Below are 23,126 nucleotides of genomic sequence, written 5' to 3' on the forward strand. Positions count from 1 at the left end.
TACTGGAGTTCAGTGACTGTGGGTGACCCCCCACCCTCCCTCATCGTATAGGTTGTGGGAGCCCTTAAAACCCTTCCGCTGTAACCCAAATCAACCTATCTGGTATAAAAATGATTATGCACGCATATCACAGTCTGTCAGACTGTTAATCAGCATGCACATCTTTCCACTACTTCACACTCTTCTCTCCAGTGGAAGGGTGTGAAGATATGAGAACATCAACAACCACCTGCTGCTGTTACAGGGTGTTTAATGATGAATATGAACAATATATCTTCTATTAAATTTGTTAAGAAAAAATGCATTCAATGGGGGAGAAATTGGTCCACTTTACGGCTGGAAAGCAGGGCAAAAAAGACCAATTTTGGGGCGCAACATCCTATGCCAGATCTGTGCCTCCATTACAGGCAGGCCATTGTAGTTTTGTGGGGCATGGAGGAGTCCTCTTGCTTCCAGAAGGTTGTGTTTGTTTTCAAGTCCTACTTCAGTACAGCGTGAAGGGACTGTTGCGTTGTGCTTTTAGCCTTAGTCCATCGTCCAAACAGTACTGAAGCTGTGGTCTGGTTGAGGAGTGGGAGAGAGAGGAAGATTGAGAAAACGCTTACATCCACAATATCCAGAACAGTTTCTGCTAGAGCAGAGGGTGACGAGTGAAATTCTTTGACCAGAGTTGATGAGTCCAGTTTTGGACTGAGATCCCTTTGTCAGAAAAAGATTTATTGAGAGACATTCATAGGTTGCTAATTTTGGCTCAACTTATCTTGAGGACTTTGAGGTAGGTGCTTCTGGTGCTGAAGCTATTTCAGTGCCTGCTAATTGGGAAGTTTGAGGGCCTGAGTTGGAGGAGGTTTGTCTGGTCACATGATTCTGACACTTCATCTACAGCCTACTTTGGCTGGTGCTACAGATGTACAGGGGTCAAACAACCATTTACAATGCCCTTCCATGCTCAAATCCCTCTTTGATTTGGATAACGTGTGATTTTTTTTTTTGTCTGGATTGTAAGCTAGACTACAAAATACCACTAATTGTGGAAGGAAGAAGTTCAAGCAACACATAAATTGGTCCAGCATCAATTTGTAATTAAAGCTCTTAACATTTGTGAGCAGAATTTCCAAATTTTGAGGTTATGTTTTGAAGTGAGGAGAGGTCATGTGCAAATTTTCAAAAAGCTTTATGAAAATAGGCTAAACCACAAAGGACTGAATGGAGGGGGGAAAAAAACAAGATTGTAAAATGCTGCAGGATTCTTCGGAGTGGAGCAAAATGGACCACTGCTACTAATGAGGAAAAAGAACTGAAGGAACATAGAATTAAGTCTTGTGTACAATGGGGAGCAGGGAAGTTCAAGTGAAAACTATTAGAAATAATATCCCATATTTCTCTAGTTTGGTAAAAGCCCAATTGCATTTTGTAAATGAAAGATGAATAAATGAGGAAGAATGGGATCGTGTTTGATTTATACTGTATGGTTAGCATTTGTGCAAGGTGATTCCAGTTCAACACCAACGCTAAAATTGTGGGCCGGGGCTTTCCACTTCTGCACTCACCAGATCAGGACGTTTCACCCATTAAAGCGAATGGGTGGACAATCATGGGCGGGCAGGGACAGAAGTGGAAAATTCCAGACACGTAGGGCTCGATTTTGCCAGGCCCGAGGAGGCGGGATTGGAGGCATGTGAGGTGGTAAAATCGCAAAAAATGGCGTGCGGGCCCCATCCCGCCTCCGAGTAATTTTCTCACGTGAGTTTTCTGACCTGTTTCCATCCCGCCTCCAAGAGGCGGGATAGGCCCTTAAGGCCCTTAACCACTTAATTGCCTCTATAATCCCATTTTGAGAGGCCTTTCTGATTTTCCCACATTCTGCACGCCTCCTCTGGAACATGCCAGTGAATCCCGGCGGCATCACAAGTGGATTGCTTACTAACAGCTGTAGCTCCACCATTAAAAAGGAGTTTTCACTAATCAGTATTTGCAGGTGGCAGAACTTTGTTGTCTTAGGTCTGGGGGAACTTTTAGCAGGCATACTCATTGTTCTGGAAGTTTGGAGCCTGACGCACATCTCCAGTGTGACCTCCTGGGAAACTCCTCTCCCCATCTTGAATGAGCGCTTCCTCAACTGAGGTATTTACCAGAAGAATGGGAACCATTTATTTCCTTTCCTCCTGGACATCAGATTCGGACGAAGACCAGCCGCAACAGCAGCACCAACTGCAGGAGCAACAGCAGGAGCTCCAAGCTGCTGCTCACCCACCTGAAGCTGCATAGGCCAGAAGGTGCCAGCGCATGGAAGCACGTTGGCGCAGGAGATACCCCCCAAAACAGGGTCTACAGACAGAGGATCAGCTGCCTCAACATTACTGATGAGCAGTGCCAAAGGAGGCTCAGACTTTTGCGAGAGGTAGTGGGTGACATCTGCGCAACGCTGCAGCAAGACCTGTAGCCCAGAGGAGCAGGTGGATACGCCTTACCAGTGGCCGTCAAAGTCACCACCGCACTCAACTTTTTTGCTTCAGGCTCATTCCAGGGATCAGCAGCAGACATCAGCGGCGTCTCCCAGGTGGCCGCACACACTTGCATCATGCAGGCAGCCGATGCCCTCTTTGCCATCGTGCACAATTACATTAATTTCTCCAAGGGTCACGCCAGTGTAACTGCGCGTGGGGTTGGGTTTGAGAATCTGGCAGGCTTTCCAAGGGTGCAGTTGTTGACTGCACACGTGGCCCTTAAGGCACCCCATCACAATCCAGGTATTTTTGTCAACCGCAAGGGCTTCCACTCCCTCAACGTACAGCTGGTGTGTGACCACAAGAAGGAAATTTTGCATGTTTGTGCCAAGTACCCTGGCAGTTGCCATGACTCCTTCATCCTGCGCCAGTCTAGTGTGCCTCCGCTCTTCAGTCCACCAGACTAACTTTTCGGATGGCTACTTGGAGACAAGGGCTATCCCCTGAAGACGTGGCTAATGACGCCATTGAGGAGCCCACCCACCGAAGCTGAGGAGCGCTACAACTCCAGCCACATTTCCACCAGATCCATAATCGAGCAAACCATCGGCTTGCTGAAGATGCGCTTCAGATGCCTTGATAGATCAGGTGGAGCCCTGCAGTACTCAGCAGCCAGGGTCTCCAGAATGGTCGTGGTTTGCTGTGCACTTCACAACATGGCACAGCATCATGGCTTGCAGATGCCTGAGGAACAAGTGGCTCATCACATAGCCTCCTATGATGAGGAGGAGGAGGAGAGCGACAATGAACAGCTTGCAGAGGCGCTCATCTTGGCCAGATTTGCTTAGCCTGCACAATGAAACACTTTTGCCTCACACCTTATCAGACCATCGACTGGCCAAGAACCTGCAGATTCCTATCACTCTGACCACCATACTGACAATTGCAAGTCATCCTAAGCCCTCAATGTGGAAGTCCCATTAGCGAAATGACACACACCACAACTGCAACAGTTTGCCATCAGAATTTTTAATGACAATAACCAACTGATGGCTTTTCAAAATTAAACATAACATTACACCCAAGTGACTAACCTTGTGACTACTTGTGCAGTATCTTCCTCTTACACGTGCTCCTACGTGGTGCTTCCCCTGTGGCTTCAGCAGATGTGGAGGCCCCTTGCTCACTTTCTTGCTGCTCCTGCCTCAACACCTTTGGCAGGCGTCCTCTGGGGTTGTGAACCTGTGAGGGCTCAGCAACAGTCTGCTGCTCCTGCGGCTGTGCAGGGGTTGAGACGCCAACCTCAGTTGGGTGGGGACTCTGGTGGGGCTCTGACTGAGGGCTTTGCAGTAGCATGGTCATGTGAGCACTTGGAGAGGAGCCCCCACTTACTTATTGTCTGCCACCAACATCCCTCTCATGCGTCAGCCCCACTTCAGAGCTAGCAAGTGGCTTGACAGCATCTTGTTGCACTTCAGGGGGGCCATGAGGACCCGTTTCTATACTGGAAGTCCTACTCCCGAGGACTTGCATGAAGGTCTGGTTTGTTTGCTCAATAGCTGACCATCGCTCCTCAAGATGTCCGTATATTCTGAACAATTACCATGTTTTCCATACCCTGGCGACTGAGCTCCTCCATGGACGTAGCCATCCTCTCCTCTACCGTAGCCATCCTCTCCTCTATGGTAGCCAGCCTTACCATGGAGGTAGCCATCCTTTCCACAGAGGTTGCCATCCTTTCCGTGGTGATGCGTTCATGCGCCAACGCTTCCACAAAGGCTCTGCTCATGTTAACGATGGACTCCTCCATTCGCTCCACACTCGCAGCGACCCTGGAGACAAAATCTGCCAGAGACTCCTGCACCTGTTCCTGGAGTTCCCGTACCGCTTTCCTTCTGGATGGACCCAGAGGCACAGGGTCGACATGCAGCGGAGCCAAGCTGGGAGCGTCCTGCGCCCTCTGACAAGGACTCTCCACTGCTGTCCCTGTCTCCACCATCTGCTGATGCTCACTTGTGAGCTGTGATACACCAGGTGACAACACTACTCTATGTCCCGAAGGTCCCACCGAGGTGTGAGTGTCTGTGCTGGTGCTGGGTGCGCAGATTTCTGGTGACGCTGCGCCCTCTGAGGTTGCAGCTTCCTCTGAGCAGTCTGGCTGCTCAGCCTCTTCTTCCTGGCTAGGGGGGACAGATACTTGTGATGGTCTTGTGGGGGAGTAAAGGAAAGAGTTGGAGATGTGAGGTCAAGTTTACATGCACATTGAATAGTGCAGATGATCATAAGTCAATCTGTTAGAGCATCAGATTCATTATCAGTGACTCATGCAATGTCAATGAGAGAGATGCCAAACTATTCTGTCACCAGCTTGCTGTGATGCGCCTGCTTGTCCGTCCTCCAATTGGGAATCCTCCTCAATCCCGGCAATTTCCAGGGCCGCCGCCTCCGAAGTGGTGAGCTGGGCTACTGAGGGTGGCCCTCCTCCTGTCCTTGCTCTTTCCCTCTTATTGTGGGCTCTCTTTTCCTGCAATGAGGGACACAAGTGGAGTTTGAGTGAGAATGAAGGAGTGAGTGTAGAGATTCCATAGCATAGATGCTTAGAAGGAGACAAAGGGCCCTCCCTGTGTGTAGTAAGTTGTCATTGCATCACAATGATAGAGTGTGAGGGCTGCATGGTCGAATAGTTAAGTGAATGTGACCATAGAGAGAGAGAATGGGTAAGGGTGCAGGGATGCAAGTGTCAAGTGGGATGTGGAGGAAGAGGTTGGCAAAGCAGAGTGCTGGTGAGGAGAGGGGATGGGGATCAGATTAAGGGTGATGGGAAAGTCATACTCACTCACTTTTTCAGTGCGCAGAAGGTCATGAAACCTCTTCCTGCACTGCAGCCAGGTTCTGCGGCACATAGAGATTGACCTCCTGGGCCACTTGCATCCACACAGCTTTAGTCTGCTGGGGAGGCTTCTTCCTCCCTGAGGAAGGGAAGAGCACCTCCTTATTTGCTCTTGCTCCCTCCACCAGAGCTTGCAGGGTGACGTCATCGAACCGTGTAGCAACTTTGGCCTACTGCTGGACATAGTTGCTGAATGAAGCGATCACAGCAATGGGCATAAAGTTTGCAGTCTCCAGAAGAAGCAAGGCTGCTTGCAGGCCTTAAATCCAGCAGCATTGATGATGTCATCGGAGGCGACTTTCAGGATGGAAAGACTAATTGGGCCAGGGGTTCCCACACGCTGGAAATCAATTGCCCAATTAGGGGAAAATCGCACTTTTTTCCCACATCACACTGAAGTCTGGTTCAGGACTTGAAAAACACCTGACACATCCCCAGCCCACCCGAATGGCAAAATCGAGCCCGTAGTGCAAATCAGTCTTTCAGGCCCAAACTGTCTCCAGAGCCAAATGGAGCAAGACCCTTTATTTCGGAGAGTCTCAATCTGCTTCACTCTCGTGTCAGGTTGGGCCATGGTTCCAAATTCAGACTGCTTTACACTACAACTGCAGTGTCAGTACAAAGCAAAACCACTGCAGTTGTAGTGTAAATACATCCTCACCGATCAATTTCAAGCAATTTGAGTTGTTACATTTGACAATCATTCCAGGTCCCAGATAAGGGAGAACCAGTGGATGTGGTGTATTTGGACTTTCAGAAGGCTTTCGATAAGGTCCCGCATAAGACATTAGCGTGCAAAGTTAAAGCACACAGGATTGGGGGTAAGGTACTGTCTTGGATAGAGAACTGGTTGGCAGACAGGAAGCTAAGAGTTGGAATAAACGGGTCTTTTTCCGAGTGGCGGGCAGGGATCGGTGCTGGGACCCCAGCTATTCACAATATATATAAATGATCTAGATGAGGGAACTAGATGTAATATCTCCAAGTTTGCAGATGACACAAAGCTGGGTGGGTGTGTGTGCTATGAGGAGGATGCAGAGAAACTCCAGTATGATTTGGACAGGTTGGGTGATTGGGCAGATGCATGGGAAATGGAGTATAATGTGGATAAATGCAAGGTTATCCACTTCGGTGGCAAAAACAAGGCGGCAGATTATTATCTGAATGGCAAAAACAAGGCGGCAGATTATTATCTGGCAATAGATCGGGAAAAGGGGAAGTGCAACGAGACCTGGGTTTCCTTGTGCACCAGTCGCTGAAGGTAAGCATGCAGGTGCAGCAGGCGGTTAAGAAGGCAAATGGTATGTTGGCCTTCATAGCGAGAGGATTCGAGTACAGGAGCAAGGATGTCTTGCTGCAGTTGTACAGGGCCTTGGTGAGACCACATTTTGAGTATTGTGTGCAGTTTTGGTCGCCTTATCTGAGGAAGGATGTTCTTGCCATGGAGAGAGTGCAGCGAAGATTCACCAGACTGATTCCTGAGATGGCAGGAATGACGTATGAGGAGAGATTGGGTCAATTAGGCTTATATTCGCTAGAGTTTAGAAGAATATGAGGGGATCTCATTGAAACTTATAAAATTCTAACAGGTCTAGACAGACTAGATGCAGGAAGGATGTTCCCGATGGTGGGGAATCCAGAACCAGGGGTCACAGTCTAAGGATAAGGGGTAAGCTATTTAGGGCTGAGATGAGGAGGAATTTCATCACCCAGAGAGTGGTGAACCTGTGGAATTCTCTACCACACAAGGCAGTTGAGGCCAATTCATTCATTAAATATATTCAAGAAGGAGTTAGATATATTTCTTGAGGCTAAAGGGATCAAGGGATATGGGGAGAAAGCAGGGACAGGATACTGAATTTGGATGATCAGCCATGATCTCATTAAATGGCGGAACAGGCTCGAGGGGCTGAATGGCCTACTCCTGCTGCTATCTTCTATGTTTCTATCTCGATCCATTATCCTAACAAACTGAGGTCGAATATCCCTGCTGCACCAATACGTAACCTACCTAACCTCACGCACTTTTCCGAGGTTTCTAGAATTTGAAAGGATAGTCAGATTGTGCATTTGTTGAAACTAATTGAAATATATCTGTCTTAATATTAATGGGAATCAATTAAAAACTTCAGGATGAAAGTTAGTGGATTTTTCTCTAGTTTATAATGGTCTAAAACATTTTTTAGCTGTGCAAGTTACAGTTCTTAAAGAAATGTGAAATGATCATGCAGTACTTCATGTTTTAATTTCTCTCTTTGATTTTCTTTCAAGCATGGGCATTTTACATTGAAGAACAGATGTTGCAGCATATGAACCTCAGCTGAACGGAAGAATAGACTTCTGTTTTTATGAAGACTGAGCTGTCATACATTGCTGTAGTGACAAGTATTTCCTAAATCACGTTTGATATTAGAACCATCAAAGTATAAACAAAATAAATGAAGGCTACCTCAAAATAATGACATAAGTGAAGTGGTATTCAAATAGTGTCTACATGAATCATCAGTCAAGGAAAGCTATTGATATTATAATAGCAGGGGACCAGAAGATATTCAAATCACTAATGTAGAAACTTTTCTGCCATTGGTAATTTTGAGAGTTTTAATATAATATGCACATTTGTTAAAATTAAGCTTAGATTTTGAGAAGGCTAAATTTCTAAATCTTAAAAAAAACTACAAAATTACACTTTGAATAAGCCTCATTTTTAAAGCAATGAATTATATCTGTTTATATTTAAATTAAGACAAATGAAACAAGTCAAATGATTCAAGAAAACAGATAAACTAGTGAAATCAAAATTTATACATTAAGGAAATAATAGATGCAACTTTGGTAATTTAGTCTATGTTTAAAGGACTTGCTATATGTAAAATTATTTTTAAAATATATTTTAATTTATTTGCAATTTACTTACTCTGAGAATCACCAAAAATGTTATCAATGACTAGTGTCAAAATTAATCTAGTAAGCTAGAATAAGCTAAACCAAGATACCTTGGTTCTGGAACCGTAAATCAAACCATAGAGCCTCACTTATATGGAAATAAATTGGGTGAAACTATGAATATTTATATAATATATTACAAGGTATAATTGTTGCAAAACAACATTTTTTTTCTCCCTGCAAAGGAAAGAACAAAGCTTTTCATATTATAAGACTTGTGCTTGCGTTATTCCAGTAAATGATTTTATTTTTGGGCATCTGATAGTATGAGTAATTGCATCTTTACAAGAAGTGACGGCTATCTATTTTGTTAAAGCCAAATAGGGATGGGATATAAATGTGAGTTTGTATAAATTCATTCTAATTCAATTGACTGTAAAATTACCATTTCAAACTATAAATTAAATGGCACTTTTATTGATCTAAACTAATTCCAGTTTTAAACTAATAGCAGCTGACATTTTAATGTTTTCCATATATGAACTTAATCAGTAATAATTTATTAAGTAATATACACCATTTGAAAGAAACAAAAAGAACAATAACTAATAGCTAACCTTAAAGATACTGATTAGAAAGTGGCACTTGGCCAAACAAAGTCTGGTGTCCTGAAGATATATCCCCTTTCTGAATTACTTGTGGAAAAAATATAACATTCTCTTTCTGGAGGAATTTAAAAAAAAAATTGTTGTCCTTGCACAGTAAACTGAGTTATCGGGCCGTATTTTGCGACCCCTACGGGTGCGTATGGACCGCACAAGTTCCGGGTTTAGGCATGTGAAGCACATGCGCTAAAACCTTGCACTTGCAATCTGTCAAGAATTCTCTTGACAGATCCTCCTCATCCCCGGGAGAAGGGCCTCTGCGGGTGGAGAGTTGCGCTATTTACACAACTTCCGCCCGCTGAATGCCTGTCAAATTCTTGCGCCTGGTAAAAGCAGGTGTAAGGCCTGCCTAAGAGTTTTAAAAAAATAGAAAAATAAAATTTTATCTTTCATTAATAAATTTAAATACTTTTCAATAAGGTAAGTTTATTTTTAGCCCCATAAAAACATCATTTTTTTTCAAAAAATTATATTTTTGTTTAAAATATTGAATTAAATGGCATTTTAATTAATTTTAAATGTAATTAAAAAAATATGTATTTCATGTGTTGGTGTATTTTTAAGTGATCCCCACTCATATACTTATGGGGATTCCGTACGTAGAGAACTCCCATAAGTATAAATGGGGATTCCCTTTAATTGCTTAGGTCGGCCCACGTGATCCCAGGGGCGCCTACGAACCGCCTGGGATACATGGGGCTCTGCCTGCACGGACCCAGAGAGGCCCAGGATCACAAGCCGCCATTTCTTCCGGGCCACCAGGTAAAGTCATAGATTTTTTGTAGGTTGGAGGCGTCAGCCCGCAGGAAGCCTCCAATCACAAATGTTGGCCCATCATTTCCTACCAATCTAAATCATAACCCTTTGCTATCTGGGTATGATAGTGTAAAGGTTATGTTACATGACTAGTAATCTAGATGCCTGGACTAACAATCCAGAGAATGGGTTCAAATTCACCATAGCGGCTTGAGAATTTGAATTCTGTTTTTTAAAATCTGGAAATAAATAGCTGGTTAGTAAAAGTGGCCATGAAGCTGGCGGATTATTGTAAAAGCCCAATTAGTTCACAAATGTCCTTTAAGGAAGAAAATCTGCCATCCTTACCTGGTCTGGGATGTAAAGACCCCAGCCCCACACCAACATGGTTGACTCTTAACTCCCCTCTGAAGTGTCCTAACAAGCCACTCGGTCACCACCACCTTCTCTGGACAACTAGGGATAGGCAATAAATACCAGACTTTCCAGTGACTCTTACATCTCAAGAATGAATTAAAAAAAAATTTAAATATTACATTTTTAGGGGAACGGTAACGTTGTGGCGGTACCACCGGTTGTCCCTTACATTGAGATACATAATTCCCTTTAACTTACCTTTAAATGTATCTGTTACTGCACTCAGGCTTCATTCCTGTACTCTGCGTGATGACGTCAGAGCTCGGAACCTGCTGGCAGTTGAGCTCGGAACCTGCTAGCAGTTGAGCTCGGAAACTTCTAGTCAGTCCTCATGGCGTCCCCCCTGGGGAAAGACCTGCACCACGGTGCTCCTACAGTCAGCCATCTTACCTGCTACCTTACCTGTTGTATTTAACCTGTTCCTGTAAATAAACAACTTATTTATAGTTCGTCGAACTCGATTATTTAGTGGCGATGCACACGAATCGCTACATTGGTGACCCAACGACGTGAGTACGGGAGCTCATCAATTCCAACACTACAATTGATGACCCCGTATCTGTGAACGATTTTCACGGTAGCAACGCGTAGCCTGAACTTCGTCTTCCCACAAGACGACCGACGAACAACCACGGAACAGCAACCGCCTAACACCGATTCCTCCAAAGGCGACCCCGTCTTTGCGAACGTATTCACAAGGTAAGCGCAGCCTGGAGCAGATCCCGTTTGACACCGACAAAACTCAACCGGACCCCGTTTTTTTGTGAGCAATTTTCACAAAAGAAGCACGCCATGGAAGCACCAGCCGTTTTGCTGTCGTTACCGCAATCCAGGGAGTCACAGTCTCCCTCGTGCTTTATAAAGGTAGAAGCCATGTTCGACGAGAACATCGATGCGGCGCCGACCACGCACTTGCTTACGGTCCCCGTACTCATCTTTCCTACCACCACACGGATCGTCCGCCTCTACGTCCAAAGCAACAGCAAGTATACATCTCTCCAAGCGCGGGGTACAGCATGTTCGGGCCCACAAAATCGGAGCGCGCCCTGCGGGGATACCACGAGGACTCACCCCCACGAAACACGAGGGCGCACTCCTCGCACACGAGGACCCATCCCTCGCGAACCATGAGGACATATCCCTCGTGAAAAACGAAGACTCCTTCCCCGCCGACGACGCACCAGCCCGTCATCCTGCTGGTGGTGTTACCTACTACATGTTTCGGCACGAACGAAAAGCGTTGCCGCCCTCACGGCTGTTTTCTCCTAAATCTACAACAGTTACAAGTGTTGCCGCCCTCCAGGCAGAGTTGACCCCTCCTGAAAGCAACAACAACCCAGACCGTTGCCGCCCTTTCTCCAGTTTTCCCTTTAACAAACGCAAACCTCTACTGACGCTGCACTCATCGAGGACGGGTCCAACGTGCATCCTGCGGCCGCGATCAGCCACGTGAAAGTTGCTGGCCTCACCAATCACTGATCAACGCAGCAACTCTTCACCCTCTGTTGTGTTAACGTCATAGCACTATGGCATGCACCGTTCCGCGTGTTCCAGCCTCCTGAAGGTTTTGCTCACCTGTCGGCGAGTTCATCTACCTCGCCTGTCAAGTCCTTCTGGATCGCTCGTTTGGCTTTCCGGCAGGGTTCGTCAGAACAAGGACTTGTTCCAACATCAACAGAGTGATCGTCCGCGTCCGCCCAACCTGACCGTCACTCTGACAAGGCCTGCTGTTTCGCACGTTTCCATGTTCCTTCGCCTGACGGATACACTTTATTCGCCATGACGCGCATAAGGATCCGCTCACGAGCAGCATCTTCAGACCTCGCCTACCAAGTCAAGACAGCACAACCGCCGTGACCACCAGCTCGTCAGACTATCTCATCCTTGGACTTTTGTTAAAGCGAATTCTGGGGGGGGCCTATGTGGCGGTACCACCAGTTGTCCCTTACATTGAGATACATAATTCCCTTTAACTTACCTTTAAATGTATCTGTTACTGCACTCGGGCTTCATTCCTGTACTCTGCGTGATGACATTATGACGTCAGAGCTCGGAACCCTCTGGCAGTTGAGTTCGGAAACTTCTAGTCAGTCCTCGCTGGGGAAAGACCTGCACCACGGTGCTCCTACAGTCAGCCATCTTACCTGCTACCTTACCTGTTGTATTTAACCTGTTCCTGTAAATAAACAACTTATTTATAGTTCGTCGAAGTCGAACTCGATTATTTAGTGGTGATGCACACGAATCGCTACAACGTGGTGGTTATGTTACTGGACTAGTAATCCAGAGGCCTGGACTAATGATCCGGAGACATGAGTTCAAATCCTACCACGGTAGCTGGGGAATTTAACTTCAGTTAATTAAATAAATCTGGAATAAAAAGCTAGTATCAGTAATGGTGATTATGAAACTATCAGAGTGTCATAAAAACCCATCTGGTTTACTAATGCCCTTTTAGAGAAGGAAATCTGCCGTCCTTACCTGGTCTGGCCTACATGTGACTCCAGACCCACAGCAATGTGGTTGACTCTTAACTGCCCTCTGAAATGGCCTAGCAAGTCACTCAGTTGTAAAAAACTGTTAGGAAAAACAATAAGAATAAAACCGGACGGACCACCTGGCATCGACCTCCGCATCAGCTACAGACATGGCAACAGCACACCCAGCCCACTCGACGCTGCAAAGTCCTCCTCGCCAACATCTGGGATGTATGTCAAAATTAGGAGAGCTGTCCCACAGACTAGTCAAGCAACAGTCTGACATAGTCATGCACACAGAATCATACCTTTCAGCCAATGTCCCAAACTCCTCCATCGCCATCCCTGGGTATCTTCTGTCCCACCGGCAGTACAGACCCACTGGGGTGATGGCACAGTGGTATGCAATCGAGAAAGAGTGGCCCTGGGCGTGCTCAACATTGACTCCGGACTCCATGAAGTCTCATGGTGTCAGGTCAAGCATGGGCAAGGAAACCTCCTGCTGATTACCACCTACCGCCCTCCCTCGGCTGATGAATCAGTACTCCATGTTGAACACCACTTGGAAGAAGCACTGAGAGTAGCAAGAGCACAGAATGTACTCTGGGTGGGGGACTTCAATGTCCATCACCAAGAGTGACTCGGTAGCACCACTACTGACCGAGTTGGCCGCGTCCTGAAGGACATAGCAGCCAGTCTGGGCCTGCGACAGGTGGTGAGAGAACCAACAAGAGGGAAAAACTTACTTGACCTTGTCCTCACCAATCTACCTGTCGCAGATGTATCTGTCCATGACAGTATTGGTAGCAGTGACCACCGCACAGTCATTGTGGAGACAAAGTCCCGTCTTCTCACTGAGGACACCCTCCATCGTCCTGTGCGGCACTACCACCGTGCTAAATGGGATAGATTCAGAACAGATCTAGCAGCTCAAAACTGGGCATCCATGAGGTGCTGTGGGTCATCAGCAGCAGAATTATATTCCATCACAATCTGTAACCTCATGGCCTGGCACATCCCTCACTCTACCATTACCATCAAGTCAGGGGACCAACCCTGGTTCAATAAGGAGTGTAGAAGAGCATGCCAGGAGCAGCACCAGGTGTACCTAAAAATGCAGTGCCAACCTGAGGAAGCTGCAACACAGGACTACATGCATGCTTAAAAAGTGGAAGCAGTATGCTATAGAGAGAGCTAAATGATCCCACAATCAATGGATCAGATCCAAGCTCTGCAGTCCTGCCACATCCAGTCGTGAATGGTGGTGGACCACAAACAACTAACAGGAGGAGGAGACTCCATGAATATCCCCATCCTCAATGATGGTGGAGCCCAGCACAAGTGCAAAAGATAAGGCTGAAGCGTTTGCAACCATCTTCAGCTAGAAGTGCCGAGTGGATGATCCATATCGGCCTCCTCCCGAGATCCCCACCACCACAGAAGCCAGTCTTCAGCCAATTCGATTCACTCCACGTGATATCAAGAAAAGGCTGAGCGCACTGGATACAGCAAAGGCTGTGGGCCCCGACAACATCCCGGCTATCGTGCTGCAGACTTGTGCTCCAGAACTAGCTGCACCTCTAGACAAGCTGTTCCAGTACAGCTATAACACTGGCATCTATCCGACAATGTGGAAAACTGCCCAGGTATGTCCTGTCCACAAAAAGCAGGACAAATCAAATCCGGCCAATAACTGCCCCATCAGTCTACTCTCAATCATCAGTAAAGAGATGGAAGGTGTCATTGACAGCACTATCAAGCAGCACTTACTCACCAATAACCTGCTCACTGATGCCCAGTTTGGGTTCAGCCACGACCACTCGGCTCCCGACCTCATTACAGCCTTGGTCCAAACATGGACAAAGGAGCTGAATTCCAGAGGTGAGGGGAGAGTGACTGCCCTTGACATCAATAATTCAACTTTAATAATAATTCAACTTTATTGTCATTGTACAATGCACAACGAAATGTGATCTTGCAAGCTCCCATGAGTCCAGTACAAATAACATTAACATTAAACGTAAATAGCACCATCCTGGGAGAAGCAAAGCCGCTGCGTCTGTGCGTGCCGCCATTCCATTTCCACCATTCCTCCTGTCCGACAATCTTCAGCCCAACGCCCGGGCCTGCTCACCAGCCGCCCCTCCCGGGGCTCCTTCCGTGACCTTCTCACCAACCGCCCCTCCTCGGGGCTCCTTCCGTGACCTTCTGCACCTGGTCTTCCCTGATGGTCACCCCTCCAGGTACTAACCAGGCCTGGCTCTGCTTAGCTTCCAAGCCTTGCCAGTGTGGCATCGAGGAGCCCTAGTAAAACTGACGTCAATGGGAACTGGGGGGGGGGGAATGCTCCACTGGTTGGAGTCATACCTAGCACAAAGGAAGACGGTTGTGGTGGTTGGAGGTCAATCATCACAGTCACAGGACATCGCTGCAGGAGTTCCTCAGGACAGTGTCCTAGGCCCAACCATCTTCAGCTGCTTCATCAATGACCTTCCCTCCATCATAAGGTCAGAACTGGGGATGTTCGCTGATGACTGCAGTGTTCAGTGTCATTCGCAGCTCCTCAGATAACGAAGCAGTCCATGCCTGCATGCAGCAAGTCCTGGACGACATTCAGGCTTGGGCTGATGAGTGGCAAGTAACATTCGCGCCACACAAGTGCCAGGCAATGATTATCTCCAACAAACAAGCATCTAACCACCGCCCCTTGACATTCAATGGTATTACCATCACCGAATCCCCCACCATCAATATCCTCAGGGTCACCATTGACCAGAAACTTAACTGGACCAGCCACATAAATACTGTTTCAACAAGAGCAGGTCAGAGGCTGGGTATTCTGTGGCGAGTGTCTCACCTCCTGACTCCCCAAAGCCATTCCGCCATCTACAAGGCACAAATCAGGAGTGTGATGGAATACTCTCCACTTGCCTGGATGAGTGCAGCTCCAACAACACTCAAGAAGCTCGACACCATCCAAGACAAAGCAGCCCGCTTGATTGACACCCTATCCACCACCTTAAACATTCACTCCCTCCACCACCAGCGTACTGTGGCAGCAGTGTCTACCATCTACAAGGTGCACTGCAGCAACTCGCCAAGGCTTCTTCGGCAGCACCTTCCAAACCTGTGACCTCTACCACCTAGAAGGACAAGGGCAGCAGGCATATGGGAACACCGCCGCCTCCAAGTTCCCCTCCAAGTCACACACCATCCTGACTTGGAAGTATATCGCCGTTCCTTCATCGTCGCTGGGTCAAAATCCTGGAACTCCTTCCCGAACAGCATTGTTGGGAGTACCTTCACCACACGGACAGCAGTGGTTGAAGAAGGTGGCTCACCGCCACCTTCTCGAGGGCAACTAGGGATGGGCAATAAATGCTGCCTTGCCAGCACCGCCCACATCTCATGAACGAATATAAAAAAAGTTTTTTAAAAATTTCATCATTTGCAATGCATCCAAGCTGTTACAATTGAGCATAAACTCTCCCCAGGCGTTCTTGAAATAGCCATGCTGATGAACAGTTTGAGAAGTGGTGCTGAGGCACTTCTCCTGGGTGAGAGAATGTACTACAGAGCTAGTCACCCATGTAGTACTACTGTGTATTCCTAGTAACCACTTTCAGAGCAGCATTGGCACAAGTTGTCTTTGTGCCCTCGCAAACAAACAATGCTGTGTCCTGCAGGGTGGAAAAATATTACTTCAAAAAATTTGCCTACAGTTGCAGTAAAATATATAAAAATTCCTGAAAACTTTTCTACTGTAATAAAGTACAACTCATTGGTGTTTTGATCCATATTACAATTCAAAGAATCATTGAAAAATAGTGTTATTGTAGAAATGTATAGATTTAATGCAGGGTATTTTGTCCAAACAAACGGAATCTATTCAGTTAAATTAACCCTCAGAATTACGGATGGACAGCATGAGGAAAGATGAAAATTGAGAATGCAATTAACTGACAGTCCAGCTCTCCACACAGGAAGATGAATCAGCATATGCTTTAAGCAACTATTGGTCTACATCAATGCTTCAAGTCCTTTGGTACATCATCTGTCCATGTTTATTATTGTTTCTAGCTATTAGAGGGCTAAACCAAAGCATGTTACCAGAAATATAATTAAAGCTGATCCTTTTAGTTCAGTCCTGTAAATAAATGATCTTGCGTGAGTCAATGATGTATATTATAATCTGGCATACTATGGTCCCTTTAGGCCTGCAAATTTTTGTTTGTGAAGTGTGTACTCTGAAACATTATTTATCATTTTTATAATGTATTATTATTTAAAATTATGCATTATCACATATGCTTCAATATACTTGCAAGTTAATCTTGAATGCTGTCTCTCACTGGCTTCTGAGCTATTTAATTGCTGTAGGATAATTACTCAAAAATCAAAGCAGACACTAAATTATTTGAAGTGTACTGTTTTGGTAAATGAATTCGACTGCTATGATTGTTCTTTTGATTCTAATTTAAATAAAACATATATTTTAGTTAATAAATATCACCTATGTAGAGAGCCTGTTAAGATAATAACACTCTTGTTTCTTTAAGCAGTCAGGGGTTGCGATCCAAGCCTGCCACTAAACCTCATTCCTTTGTCATTGTCATAGTTGGGCTGAGCTTATGGCCTGGATTCCAGCATCAGATGAGCTACTTCCAGAATGAAGGATGTGATATGAAGCATGAATCCTTTATGGGAGAAGTCTGAAGCTAAAGTTAAGGTAAGAAATGTAATGCATACATATATCTATTTGCATAATAGCGGATCTCCCTTGGCATTGCTCGCACAGTAAATAGATGTGGGAAGTCTAGTGAGACGGGGTCCAGCGGACTGAAGAGGCAGTTTTGAATCATTGGCGGGTCCAGAGTCTTCCCAATATTGAGGATGCTAGGTTCTGACTGTATTGAGAGAGTAGGGTCTAACAACTTTGTAGGGGAGGAAAGCCCATCAGATTGGGATCTAAACTGCCATTGGCACTTTTGAACCATCAGGTCTTACCCCCTCCCCTCCCTGCCATCAACTTCCTCCCACAACCCAACCATAGCTGGCTTTGAACTGTCAGTTAATCACACCACCACCACTTCCCTATCTTCAACTAGTTCTTGTCTTAACGCATTTAACTATAAATTTTCTGCTTCTTAAAATGAATAGACAGAAAACCACGGCAGGGCGAGGCAGCCGATTCTTGACAGACACTTTCGGCATGTACCAGTTTGCAGAAATGGAAAATCTAGTGCACTGTTCATGGGTTTGACAACTTATACAGTCTATAATAAATATAATTTTCCATTAAAAAAAAAAAAATACCAAGAGGCCCCAAAGTTCATAATTTATAGAGTTTCCAAGATAAATCCTTAAGCTGAACAATGGTTCAGAAGAAAAAGCTTTTAAACTGAATTTTCAATAAATATCAATCCATTCTCTATAAATAATCTTTCTTTTCTTTTCTAACAGTCGGCAAAGACAACCAGGGGGGTGAATGTTGGTGCCTCCTACCTGGCAGAAACCGGGCGGTAGCACACCAGAAATCACGGGGATAGACTCACTGCCTCGTTTCTGTCGACGTCGCTGCCAGCGCCATTTTGCCGGGGTCCTCCGCTTGAGTGGCCTGGATGGATGCCTGAACACAATGGTAAGCTAAGAGCTTTATGCAAATCAGGGTCCTATGATGTGAATGCTATTTTTCGTGGCTAAACAGAAGTAGCACTCAGTAATCCTTGGCAGTAAGCACCAGAATTGGCAATTAAGAGCCTGATTTAAAAGGTCAAGCACTTGCAGACAACAATGGTGACTACTTTAGTTGAATGGAGTGGAAAGATTTACAACTTCAGTGCTGATCATAGTTTTTTTGAAAACTCTTGGCAGAATTCATTCTTTGCTTTCAGGGAGGGTGAGTGAGGAGAAGAGGCATGCGACTGATTCTAGCATCCCAATTATAGGCAGAGGAGGAAGAAGAGTACCAGCAAGAGCAGCAAGGAGAGTATGCTGGAGCTGCTGCAGGTGCTATCAGAGCACCCATAGGAGGTGGATTGAGCAGAGGTGATTTTACCCTTCACAGACCCAGAATCAGTTACCAGGAAGAAATATGTAAAGTAGCTCAGGTCCTCCTGGGAAACAGTAGCAGACATAGGTAGCCTCCTGCAGGAGAAGCTGCAACATCCTATGCCATCTAGTCAGTCTCTCACTGCCAGTGGCAGTCAAAGTCATAGTTGCCCTAAATTTCTTTGCTTTAGGGTCCTTCCAGGCTGCAGCAGGGGGGCAAGGCAATATTAGCCATTTTGGCTGTGCATACAACAAATGACGGATGCTTGATTCACTAAGGCAAGCCAGTATATCAAGTTCCCCATAGACGTCACCTGTCAACATGATAGAGCAATGGGATTTGCAGCAATTGCCAGTGTGTCAAGTCCAGGATGCTATTGACTATATTCATGTGGCAATTAAAGCAGAGCTAGAACCTTTTAAGAACAGGAAAGAGTTCAGCTCTCAATGTGCAGCTGGCAAATGACAATCATCTATGAATTATGCAGGTGTTTGCACGATACCCTGGTAGCAGCCATGATGCATTCATCCTGCATCAGTCCAACGTCTCGGTGTTTTTTGGCCAAGTGCAGCGGGTCCAAGGCTAGCTGTTGGGAGACAAGGCCTACCCATTATTCCCATGACTGATGACATCTATCTGACATGCACAAACCCAAGCTGGAAGAAGGGATAATGATGGCCATGGGAGCACTAGGGCAATAACCGAGCAGGCCATTGGTGAGGCCCGAGAGGTGCCCACTATTGGGCCCTATTTCTCTTTGTGTGCAAAGGTGCTACATTTATCAACCTCCAGTCAACGTGGCACAATTGTCATATCTAAGGCAGAGTGAAAAATTATGGCCATAATGTTTTCTATCTCATGTCCTTCACCAACTTAGGGTGGGTGCCATCAAGGCTCAATGACATGTGCACCTTGAGCTGTGCTATTTTTTTCAGAAGCAATTTATTTTCTAGTTGTTTAAATTGTCATCTCTTTCACATCTTCCTCTAGTACATCTGCATTCTCCTCCATCATTTATTCAACAAAAAAACTGATGCCAAATATATTTATGTTTCCACAATACCTTTATTTTCCACAACTAGTGAGTTAAAACCACCTAATATTATTATCCTGTTGTTTTTATATATTTTTCTGAATTGTCAACAAATTGCCCTGTTTCTCATCTCCACCATTTGGAGGCCTGTAATGCACACTGGGAATTGTACCATTTCCCTTCGTGTTTTATTTAACACTCTCCATATGATTTCTGTCTTCAGAAACTTGAGTAATTTCCTACATTTTACTAAAAGAAGAAAATATATCCAAGAATTTTGTAGTAATCCTAGATTATACTTTAATTAATTTTCTCATGTGGAAATCACACATGCAAGAACTGTAGCACACAGACTGATGCATTGTGCACCAAGAATGATGGACAGCTCAAAAATAGCCAGAACTGAATAAAACTCAACATGGAATTAAAGTTGTTATTTAAAAAATAACAGGGCAATTTCAAGGTTGTAATCTAGAAATTATTGTCAAGGACTATTACATCGTGTGAGCCCCTTAATTAGATTACTTCTTTTAAATGGCTCGAAGTGTTTTCTATTTAGAAAGCACAAGAATTAATGATACATTTGTTTAGATATTTATGCTGAGATGTCATTACTCTAGTCCAATTTTATTTGACACCAATGAAACTACTCTTAAAGTACTGATTGCTGTTTGCAGCCTTAATGTTTTTATTGTATGAAAATGCTTTTAGTAAATTTCTTGTACTCAATACAGTAAAAAAAAACATACTTTCAAGCAAAAAAGTGCCATTTTTAAGAACATAACATAAGAAATAGGAGCAGGAGTAGGCCATACGGCCCCTCGGGCCTGCTCCGCCATTCAATAGGATCATGGCTGATCTGAATCTAGACTCACATCCACTTCCCTGCCCTCTCCCCGTAACCCCTAATTCCCTTATCTGCTAAGAAACTGTCTATCTCCGTTTTCAATTTATTTAATGTTGCAGCTTCCACAGCTCTCTGGGGTAGCAAATTCCATAGATTTACTACCCTCTGAGTGAAGAAGTTTCTCCTCATCTCAGTTTTGAAAGGGCAGCCCCTTATTCTTAGATTATGCCCCCTAGTTCTAGTCTCACCCATCAGTGGAAATGTTTCCAATAGATTTAAAATGGTGTACACAGGAAAAAAAATTCTGCTGAGCTAATTACATAGCATGACCTGCCTCTTGTCCGCATTCAGTTATGTGTAGCCTTTTCCTGCAAGCAAACTGAAAAGGAGCACATGCTGGAGTAAGGAACATGAGAAAACATTTTTGTGACCCACGTGCCCACACAAGCAGCCAACTTCTGTGGGTGTCTGAACAAGTAGCACAAAAATACCTTGTGTGAGGAGTAGCATCCTCTGTGTTTGTTGCTTGTCTCATTCCTGGGACCAGAGAAAAAAATGTATTGTGATGGCAGCAATGAAGAGTGTCCTGGTAAAACATGGGCACATTTGGAGAATAGATGAACAGTTGCTAGTGAGATGTGCATTGTATCTCTGTGATGCTGTACCACACTTACACTGATGGCTTGTAAGAAAGTATTGTTAAATTGTCAAAAGTGTGAGCATACTTGCATTGGTAACTTTGCATAGCCCAGCAAATTGTTTGCTTACCTTCTCCCAGATGCAGGCTACAGATAATACAGCATTGACTCTCTCGCCACCATCATCTGGTACCCTGGCAGTCATTTCTTCTGTTCCAAAAAGATCTTCCCTTCTCTGTGTAGCATCTTGTGCAAAATCAACTGCCAAGCAACATCTTGGAATAGCACTGTTCTGCCTCTGCACTTTGCTTCTGCCATTTTTTAATATTCTGGATATTAATAGTCCAGTAAGAGGTCCTGGATATATCTGCCACTGATCACGATTTTATATGGGAATGTTAATTTATTTAAATGAGTTCACCTCACATTATAGCATAAGATCAGCAACATGTGCTAGAGGAGCACAATGTCCCCAATGAATACCTCTGTGCCAGGTTCGCATTATGACTCCTAATCAGTGGAGCAGTTTGTTTTCTGCAGTAGAATCCAAAACACACAGGGTGGCTTTCTAATTATTTTCCTTTATTATCAACATGCAGATGCAATTCTGAGTGTCTCATACTATGCATTCTATTCTTTACCTCTCCTGATCAGCGGCACTTGATGTTTGCAATGCACCAGTAGGAGGGCTGAGGGCAGATTAGTCAGGTGGCTGCCATATCGCCACCACTATTTTTAGTGAAGAGGTGCATTTGCCTCATTCTCTCCCTCTCCATTTGAAGTCGTAATTGGTAAGTGTTGCATAAATACAAATGATTTAGTTTGTATGGGGAGAGGGCATTATTAGTTTGTATGGGGAGAGGGGGAATTGTTATTCACAGTTGCCATAGTAATCAAAGTTATTTATTGGAGTGACTGCAAACAAGGAGAGGAAATGGTTTGCTTAATCTTATGAAACCATTTTCTCCCTGAAACCTAGATATAATTTCAGCATGTAAAAAAGGCCGCCAAGGACTACTGCAGTGTTCAAAGTGTTAATGGCAGAACAGAGTACAATGATGAAGATGGCTGCCGTCCTTGCGGGCTCCGTGCGTACCAGGCAGCTAAGTGTCCTTTGCTGCTTGGTGCGCTCGGCTCGTTAAGAAAAAAGCATTTCACTGACTGGATTTCACTTGTTGTATTTGGTTATGTGACAAATAAAATTGAAATTGAATGTTTTTTTTTTGGCTGAATACACTTGCAATATGGCACAACATTCTGTACACCCACACACATTGATCGGCCCAGTACCTATACTCCATAAGCTTATAAAAATTACTTTAAACAAAAAAATGTATCTACAACATTCCTCAGCAATTGAGCTTGGCTGTGTGTTAGAAAGTATGGATTCTTAATGACGAGGGAAAGAACTTTGAGTTATATAGGATTTTAGCAATGGTGCTCTACAATGTTTGTATATAGAGCTGTGAACTCTCCATGCCTCTACTGTCTGAGAGTTTAGTGCTCATACTATTAGACATTATTAAGCTCACCAGATAAATATTTTTGTTACATTAAGTTGCTTATTGCAAAATATGCATAGTGTATTTGAAAATGTTTCTCTACATTGTTAAAGTAACATATTAAAATTTGGAATGCAATCCGTAATTTGCACTTCAAGCAAACCAATGGGATTAACAATAGTGTGCCAAACATGATAAAATTTAGACATTTTGATCGGTTCAATGTTAAAGAACTGCTGAGCTCATTCTTTTGTTAAATCTTAACCATTGCATTATGATAAATTACTAAACAGATGAAATTAGTGAAAGGAATTCATGGCAATAATTGCATTCTGATACTACTAGTCATTAAACTCATCAAAGATATTACAGAGTAGTGAGAGGATCCTGCCAGGCTCATGAAGTAATGAGAGGGTGGATGAGGGTAGTGCGATTGATGATGTGCATATGGACTTTCAAAAGTTTGATGAAGTACCACATAATAGATTTGCTAGCAAAATAGAAACCCATCGGATT

General features: G+C 44.6%; 1 protein-coding gene across 5 annotated transcripts in view; it reads left to right on the forward strand.

Moving 5' to 3' along the window:
* b3galt1b (UDP-Gal:betaGlcNAc beta 1,3-galactosyltransferase, polypeptide 1b) overlaps window positions 1-23,126 on the forward strand; it is a 138,372-nt gene that overhangs the window by 108,590 nt on the left and 6,656 nt on the right. For 4 of the 5 annotated variants that reach the window (XM_085986462.1, XM_085986464.1, XM_085986463.1 and 1 more), the window contains 2 exons: window positions 17,157-17,267; window positions 18,002-18,179. The gene's annotated coding sequence lies outside the window, so the exon portion shown is untranslated. Of the gene's footprint in view, window positions 1-7,608; window positions 10,511-17,156; window positions 17,268-18,001; window positions 18,180-23,126 lie in introns of those variants that run through there. The other variant, XR_015078196.1, reaches the window with a different exon arrangement.

Source organism: Somniosus microcephalus, chromosome 4 (genome assembly GCF_052327205.1).
Source record: "Somniosus microcephalus isolate GS21.2 chromosome 4, FLI_Smic_1.0, whole genome shotgun sequence".
Taxonomy (NCBI): Eukaryota; Metazoa; Chordata; class Chondrichthyes; order Squaliformes; family Somniosidae; genus Somniosus; species Somniosus microcephalus.